This window comes from Ceratosolen solmsi, unplaced genomic scaffold (genome assembly GCF_000503995.2).
Source record: "Ceratosolen solmsi marchali unplaced genomic scaffold, CerSol_1.0 scaffold2, whole genome shotgun sequence".
Classification (NCBI taxonomy): Eukaryota; Metazoa; Arthropoda; class Insecta; order Hymenoptera; family Agaonidae; genus Ceratosolen; species Ceratosolen solmsi.
Genome location: NW_011948422.1, coordinates 5,526,430 through 5,536,381, shown reverse-complemented (window position 1 = coordinate 5,536,381; position 9,952 = coordinate 5,526,430).

The window sequence follows — 9,952 nt, the reverse complement described above, 5'->3', positions numbered from 1 at the left end:
TGATCCGCGGTTCCATGTCGTTTTTGCATCCAGCACTCTTTTCATGTTTCGTCAACTAGGCTTAGTTTTTGTTTTTTCATGGAAAAGAAGTTGTAACGATGAATTCAATTTCATTGCAAAAAAAAAAATAAAAAAAAATACAGTTTTTTAGCGCGAAAGCTTACACTGTTTCGGCTCTATCCAGCTGTTTATCGTGGAGGAAGTATAGAGCAGACAGCGTGAAACGCAGGTGATAGGGTGGTGATAGACAAATTGGTATTGCAGGCAGTTTTTTTATGATTCCACTTCATACTTTAGGATACGAAAGGGACTATTTGTTGTATGTGCTTAGCGCACTTGAGCGGCATTTGTACTGTTCATTCGTCAAATTTTTTTTTTGCAAAATTTGGGTATTTACGTGAGTATATGCAGATGTATCATTGTACGATTTCTTATTGGCATATGTAGTTTTATTAGTATAAATAAAAATGTTATATATACTGTTTATAATAAAAAACTTTGAGTCTTTAAATCTAATTAATTTAAATCAAATTAATATTTCAAAATACTATTACTTCCTTCCCGATAGTATTCATTATGAATAAAAAAAACTTACATACAAATATGCTATATTTTGTTTCACTTATATAAAATACTTTTTAATAATACTTAGAGTTCCTATAAACACATTAATATCGAGTATTTATATTATCATTCAATCGTTCGATTTTGTTTAGTTTTTTACGAGATTTGATTGTTTCAATTATATTATTTAAAATTTTAATTTTTATAAATAAAATGCATGTATCATAGAAAAAGGAAATACTTTGTTTTCTTTCAAGAATTCAAGTATTGAAGTAAGAAATTTCTAATCATTTAAAAATCTTTTTGTGGCGCAATCAATTAATTATCTGTAAGATTATCATGTAATATTTTTTCTTTTAGATGAATAATTGTATAAATAGGGAATAACAAGTAACTAGAATAATTATAAGGAAAATTCGTCATTAATTTTGAAGATCATTGTGTTGTAGGCAATTTTAATACGATAATGTATGTGTTAATTTTATAGAAACATAGACTTCTTCGAAAAATAGACAATGGATTTGAAGAAAGGCAACATTTTTATTCATTATTCTTTGTTTAAACGAAGGTACATTAAGTATGTTAAGATTATACTCAGACTATTTAACAAAGAAAATACAACATCACTTCTATAAATATTCGCGAATGCTGATTTACTTAATAAATTTTAAGTTTTACTAATGAATATTAGTATTCATTCAAAAAAATACTCACACTTAGTTTAAAACTTACTTATATAATCCTTTAATTGTTAATAAAGGATATATAATCTAATTATTACATCAATATTAGGATTATTGTGTTTCTTGTGAAAATATTAGGAGCGAATTATAATAAATTAAACAAATATATGTAAATTAATATTAAATTCCATGTGGAAAGATTTTTCAATAGGAATTTTTGAAAATTGCAATGAAAACGTAAAAAACAGAAAGTATTATGTTTCAACCTACGTATTACATTATTTAATTTAATAAATTCTATCTACTTATAGAAAATGATGACAATATTGCAAATATTATTTGTTAAAAAAAATTATAATGTATTATAAATTGAAGTTTTTATTTTATCAAATTAATATATTTGTAAATTTGAATGCATTTATTGTTCACTGATATATTATTTATTTTTTGAGTATTTTGTTACACACACATATATATATATATATATATATATATATATATATATATCATAATCTTTTTGAATATTAATTAACATTTAAATGAAATTTTGATAACATTAATTTAAGAATAATAAAGTAGAAGTATTGTAAAAATAATAAAAAAAATTAGATTGTTTTGTTATATTAATCAGAAAGGAATTTTTAAAATATGCATATGAGAACAAGTTGAATTTAAAATTATAATGTTTATTAAATCGATATAATACAACTGTACACGAAAGACAATATTTTGAGTTTTATTCTATGATTATTAAACCTTAGCAATTTTTAAATTTTGCACTTTGCATTAATTTTTATTCAATGAAGTTGTACATATTATTTATTTATGATATGATATTATTTAATGATATTCAAACTTCCAAATTTGAAACCTTTTTATACCGATGTATGGTTATCGTTATATGATTGAAATATTTTGACATATTTGAAACTTATATATACATATATATTATTTAAGCTTTAGCGTTTAGTGATTCGTGTCATTCGCTAATCTTTTTCTTATGTGTATTGATATTACCACATGTCATTGTGAAAGGTTATTTCACGCTCAAACTAACATAGGTTTTCGCAACGATATACTTAAAGTACGGTATTATATTTCAGTGAAAAAGTTATTTTTCTACTATCATGATATGAAACAATTTTATTAATCCACTTAATTTTGAAATGAACCTTGTCATACCCTTTTATAATTTGAATTATTTAAAATACAATATAATATACATCATTAGTACTTATGATATATTTGAAAATTTACATTAACATACTGATTTTATTGTACGTATTTACTTAGGTTACTTGAATTTTTCAATTTTTGTAGTTGTTGGTCATATGTTTGAAAATAGGCTATGATATTAAATTACGTTTTCATATAGAATTTTTGTAGGACCACATATAACAGTTACAAATATTGTTTATATTAAATTATATAATAAATAATATTGCACTGTATGTTAGTTATTATTAAAATCATAATATTAAGATATTTTACATGTGGCACCATAAACGTAAAAATAGTATAAATAGATTTGAAAAGTAGAAGCATTTGAAAGAGAGAGAGAGAGAGAGAGAGAGAGAGAGAGAAAGAGAGAGAGAGAGTGAGAAAGGGCAAGATGCGATGTGCAAAGCTAAGTAACTGGGAACAAAGCGCTATTAGGAATGTGCGTGGCGTCATCATCCTTTTACGCTCTTCATAGTCGCAGCTTCGATCGATTTTGTAAGTCTTGCTCTGACGTTGGACTAGATTATTTTATCTCGCTCCTTCCTTTTTGTCTTTTTCCTTTTATACTGTTAATCTTGACCTATGCCACATTCACTAACAATGTAAAGGGTTCGTTTACGCTATTCCTTTGTTCACAGCTATCACACAGTTCACGTAATGCTGCATTTATTGCTAATGCGAATATCTACATATTGAAATAACAAGAAAAGACCTGATAGTTGGCTTTATTATTATGTGATTAAATTTAGAAATTGAGATTTTCTAATAACATATGACAATCAATGATAAGATATAATTCTTAGAATTTTCAGAGTTTGCAGATTTTTCTTCAATTTCTTTATACACACAAGTCAAACTTTGTTGATGAAGTAAAATGTAGAAAGAATATCTCTGGCTAGCGTTTTAAAATTTTGCATTACTACAAATTTTGTGTGCCTAGTTATTTTTAGTGCAATGTAAAAGTGTTTTTAATAATGTTTCTATTATATTTTCTATAATTTTTACATTTTGCATTTTCTGATGTATAGTTTCCAAATATTATACATATACCCATTAAACATAGCATTTATTATTTTAATTTTCTTATCCATTTTTTTTTTATTCCTATTACTTTATATACTAAAGTACATGAGCATTTCGTAGAAATGATTATATGAGTAGAATGGTATTACTAAAATTCATATTAAGAATATATATAGCGTTATTGTTCATAGGAATTTGTAGAAAATTTAGTAAATATAAGTTGGATATTTGTTTTAGATATATTTGTAGAATTTCTAATATAAATAACATTATTATTACAATAAAATCTATTAAACAAGTTAATTAAGTTCTTAAAAATTGATATAATTTATTTAATTTTTTATGTTTATAAGATCAAAGTTTATATCCTTTCAGACATTAAAATTTGTCATTTTAATATCAAAACTAATCCTCTTAGATATTTTCGCATTATATCCTTGTACTATATGGAATGTGCATATATGATGAAAAATTAATTCATACGAAGGAACATTATCAAGATTAGTATGTCCTCTTTGAGTTAAAATGTAATGTTATGTTTAACTAAATGTTATGGGGTCGGTAGAAATCGTACATTTTAATAATACAATTTTTTTTCATTTTTCTGAAGCTACTTATTTTGAATGTGGTATATCTAATTTATCTGAACTACTTCTTCTATTCTTTATTTTCATAGAATTCAGAATGCATTTTAATTAGCTTTTATAAATTTGACTACATTTAATCGATTATACAATTTATATTCCGTGTGCTAATAAATATGATAGATTTAAGTGTATACAAGAAATATAAGAGAGAACATTGATAGAGAAAATTAATAGAGAAAATAATAGACTCGATAGATAGAAAGGCATTCGCATTAGAATAGTTTGAAATAAATATGATCTGATTATGGTAGCCGATATGCTATTTATTCGTCAAGATAACTTAACATTTTGCATTTTATAGGATTGTTGAATAGTTAATAAAAATTTTTTCAAGCATAAAACACTAATTATCGCATATTTTATTATATATTTTTATTGTACGATTGTTTTCAATAGTTTTTAAAGTTCATTATTTATTTATGTCTTGGATTTTCATTTTGATAGTCAATTGAGTTTCTTTTTATTTACACATTATTTACTATACTGCAAATTTAGATAAAATTTGAATGAAAATATGAAATTCGTAAATTTTTGACAGAATAGTATTAGGAAACTTTATATGTTAATGTATCATAATAGATTATAAAAAAAAATAAACTTTAATTAAGTATGAAAAACTATTGATTCAGAATCACAATTCATCTAGTTAAAATATTTAAGTCCTATGTCAAGAAATCTCTATTGAAGTTGAAAGAAAACATAAGATTTGTTAACATTATACCCTGTTTCACTGTACACGAAGATATATTTTATACTAGAAATCTAAAATTGTTTTTTAAATTTGTTTATAATGAAATACTTTCTGGTTATTGAAGCACCTTAACTAAATAATAATAATTTACTTGTAGGCAAAAAAAATTGAATATTACGTATGAGAGCGTTAATATTTTATAAAAATATTTGAAATAATAGAATCAAATACACGAAAATTAGTCTATACATTGTAGGTGTCATGGTAGACTCTTTTTAATCTTTAGTACTTGTATAATACAAGATTTTAAGTTCCTGAAATTTTGTACACCTTGCACCTTATGTCTACAATCCAACTATTTTCTCCACCTTCGAACCACAATATCTCAGCGTCAAATTACTATATCTTCGTTGGGAAATTGTCGATGCACGCGATAGCTTTCCGGTCACGTTATATAGTATATCACTGCGTAAAAGGAATAAAATACGTGAGTGCGCGTATCATCTGTAGAAGTAGGTGAAAGGCTCTTGATGACTTTTATTTTGACTGTATTTATTTTCTATATTTATTCATTTTCTATTTTTTTTTTTTTTTTTTTTTATACACATTGACATTCAATCATATTTTCTCTTTACTTGATAACAAACTATTTTCTAAATATTTTATAAACAATTTTCTTAAAATTGAGGCCTTGCAATATTTTTACATACAATTAAAAGTTTCTAATTGGTAAACGATTTACCAATTACTTTAAATATATTTCAATTTCATTTTATTTTAATTTAATTTTACTTAAATTTTTTTTTTTGAAATTATTAATTACTAAGAGAATTTAGTCGTACTGATTTAATAATCGGATTGTGAAGTTAAATTTTTGAAGTCAATCGTATGTATGATAAAATAATATTGCGTAATTTTATTTGTAATTATTAGAAATATTATGATATCCTTCAAATTATCGAGTAATGAAACTAATTTTAGCGCTTATATCATTAGCTTTCCTAATCGGGGGTATTATTTTGTAGAAATAATATATTTAAGGAATACATTTTATTAGATTTTATTAGAATAAGAATAATTTTAATCAAATGCAGTAATTTAAGTTCTACGTTAATGTACATTACGTAGGATATTTTGGATTTCCATCAGTCCCTTATATTGAAAATCATTTTCTTTATTGGAATGTTATAATAATAATTTAAGCGATTGTAAAGATAGGTGCAAGGAACGTATAACTAGCCTTTATATTTATAAAATTTAATATTTCGATTGCACGTAAGATAAATTTCATTAATTATTAATATATATTATGTAATTTATTAAAAGATATTTAATTTTAATAAAATTTATTATATTTAATATAAAGAATAAATATCTATTTTTATTTGCGTTAGATAATAATATATAAATTAAAAATTTTTTCATTTAATAATATTACTTTAATCAATGATATTGTTGATATATTAGAAATTATATTTCATATTAATATTATATAATTATATTCAAATTTGAACATATTTATTGCAGTATATAAATAATCTACTTACTGCTTGGATAAATTATTATTTCGATATGCGTTCATATAGCCTTAGTTTTTCTATTACTTATACAGGAATATTATTATATAGAAAAAAAATTTTCATTACCGAATCTCCATATAATTAATAAAAAATTATTAACGATTACATAAAATTCTACTTGCATGCAATGCACTTTTAGTATTAACTTTTAATGCACTAACAGACAGCGAATATCCACTCTGCGTAACTATACACAAATCAAAACTCTATAACGAAGCGAAAAAGTTCCAACTGATCTTATCCAGGAAGCAAGTTAGAAATATAGATGGAGGGAAGCCTTATTCAACAAAATAGATCTCAGGGCTTTTCGTCATTTTCATGTTTGCAACGTCCTTAGGTCTATCCGGCTTTTATACTACTCAAAAACTCGTATATCAAAATTCCAGGACTCTGACTTCGAGTGATAGAACTTTTGAAGACACTTGGCAAAAAGTAATCGTCAACTTTATATTAAACAATTTTTATTTGTAATCTAATAATTGTGCATTGTTCAATTTCTTTTTCAAAAATAATAGCAACATTAAATTTATTAAAATTTAATATTATTTATTACATTGATAATATATATCGTATATTCATATTTTTAATTAATATTGCAATCGAACTTTTATACGTAAATTATATATAAATCTTTATGTTTTTCCTAAAAATACCAATGATTTTAAGTAAGTAATTATCATTAAAAAAATTTAAGCGCGATTTTATTTTAAGGATTGTTTGAGTACGAAACTTTTACCAAATTTAGTAGTATATTAGAGACAAGATTCTATTAGTTTGTAGAAGAAATTACAGTTATACAATTTATTTCAAACGAATATTCCTATATATAGATAATAATGATATGTATTATATGAAGAATAATATGAATAAACGAATAAATATGAAGAATAGATAATGACGTATATGAAAATGAGGATAAAAATCTTCTTTTACAAAGTTAATACTATTTCAACTATGGCATATTTAATAATTCATGAATATTAACAGAGTTGTTTCTGCAATATTTCTTTATGTAATAAGAAAACGAGTTGCTTCAATAAATAAACAACAGTTTTTTGGTTATATATATTATGTAATAGATTATAAAAAAAGATTATTAAAGTAAATTTTTAACAGCAGATTTTTAAAATGATAATATATTATTATATTAAGATTATAAATTAGTAGCAGTCTAACTTTTTTGCAATACTCGATAAAGTTACAGTTTAAAGTGATAAAATCTATTTGACGTTATTTAAAATAAATATTGAAAATCAGATAAAGTAAATTATATTTACAATATATATCTAATATAATAGTACTATATCATTAAATTAAATTTAAAAAAAAAGAAAAAAAAAAGAAGAAAAATATAAAGTGTCAGCATTACGTAAAAGATATGACAAAATTTAAACTAATATTATTATAGGATAATTCTTTTGAAAGTCATTTTGATAATATTAATTTTATTTAGTTTCGTAATAGATTGAATAATATAAATAATATAGCTGTTTTCGTCAAAGTATAAAAGTGCCTGCATGTATTTCATTAGCGGGGTAATTTTCTTTTCTATACGACTTTGGGGAAAAATTACTTTATCAGCGTTTTTTGATAACTTAGTGTTTTGTTGTCCGATGGTCCGTGTCGGTACGAAGTAGACGAAAGATGTTTAAAGAGAAAGATTTTGAGGTGACCGGAACTATGATTGAGAACCAGTGTAAAGAAAGATCAGCTTATCCCGGCATATTCTATTCAATACATCCGTGGGTGTCTTATTGCATTTCTCATATCATTCTGTGGATATGAATTGTTATTTCTTTTTTTTTTTTATAATCTCGGCCTTCTTTTCAATATAGATACATTTACCTGGAATATTGTGTATTTAGTTATAACATTCAGTATTTTTTTGCTTGAAACAAATACAACGGCGGATTTAAAAACGTTTTTCTCTAATTTTTAAGAGTTAAATATTTAACTTGTAACTTGTACTTTAAGGGCATTATTATAGCGGATAATTATTTATTAGTAATGTGTATTATTATTTATTTTATCTTGTTAATTCTAGAATGTTCTTTCTAGAATAATTATAAATTATACATCAAGGGTATACTTATATACAAATATTTTTCTTTTATAAAAGATTATTTAGAGCAGTATTCGTTATATTATTATTAATATTTCATCTAATTACTTTCTTCGTCTAATGTAGCACTCAATTTTATATTTTAAATATAAGGTACTCTTATTAAATTCCTCACATTAATTTTATATCTTGATAATGTCCTTCTTAATAGTTATTGTTATTTGTATTTTTATTTAGTAATTTAATTAGATGTAAAATAAAAATAACATGAAAGGTACGGATGAAAATAAGATGGATAGATAGATAGAGAAAGATAAAGAGAGAGGGAGAGAGAATAAAAAACTATTATACATAGAAAATATATACTACAGTTATGGCAGCTTATATTCTCTAATTCTATATTATTTTCACTATGAATCAAAATCAAAATCAATATATCAAAATTATATTTCTTACCGCTTAAAGTAATTAAATTATTATAAAGTTTGTAATTAGTTATTGTTTTTTTCATATTTATGTAATGAAATAATTAAAGTTCGATAATCACTGATTTTTATTCAAAATGAGTTAAAATTTTCCTATCTTCCACAATTATTCGAGTATTACAAATGACATAGTTTTTCCAATAACCTTATACTATCTTTACGATTGTATAAATTTTCTATAAATTGCAGAGGTTATAGCAATATTTGAAATTGTAAAATATAATTTTAAAAGTTGTGAAATTTAAATTTTCAAAAAAATCTGTGAAATATGAAATGAAAATTTTGTTTGTAATTTTAAATTTAAAATACCAACGTATTCATTAATTTTATTTGAAAAGAAAAGTGCATATAAAATATTCAAAATATACAGATTAATTTCCCGAGCCGGTTGTTTTGATTTGTAAAAATCAGACTTTATTTTGTGATGGACATATTGATGAGTTTATTTTTCGAAAATGTCAAGTAGTCGGAAGATTTATATATTTCGTATATTTAGTTAGAATAAAATCGAGCATATTATGACAGGCGAATTAATTATTGATATTAAAATGTATCGTTAACTATTTATTACAATATAAAAATGTTATCCTATTCCTAATTTATAAATTTATAAAATCAATAAATTATAATGTCGGCTTTAAAATATTTCTCGTAATCAGATTGCTTACAAAATTAGAGGTCATCGTGTATTATATTAGAAATAATGTTACGTCAAGTATAAATATGCCGTCTTTATTGAACAAAATCTCGATACGATTGAAAGGAACTGTTTGATAAATGAAAGTCATGCTCTCGAATACGTATACCCTTGTCATCTAAGAAAGAACTATTCATCTCAATGAATAGAATCATAGCACATGGCCAGTATACTGCAAATTACGAAAGATTTTTGCAAGTGTTTGACTGTGCAATATATCGATTTCTCTCTCGGTGAAGAGAAGCATATGACCTTGCTTCCCTTAATTAGTCTGATGTAAGAATGAACAAACAGTTGAA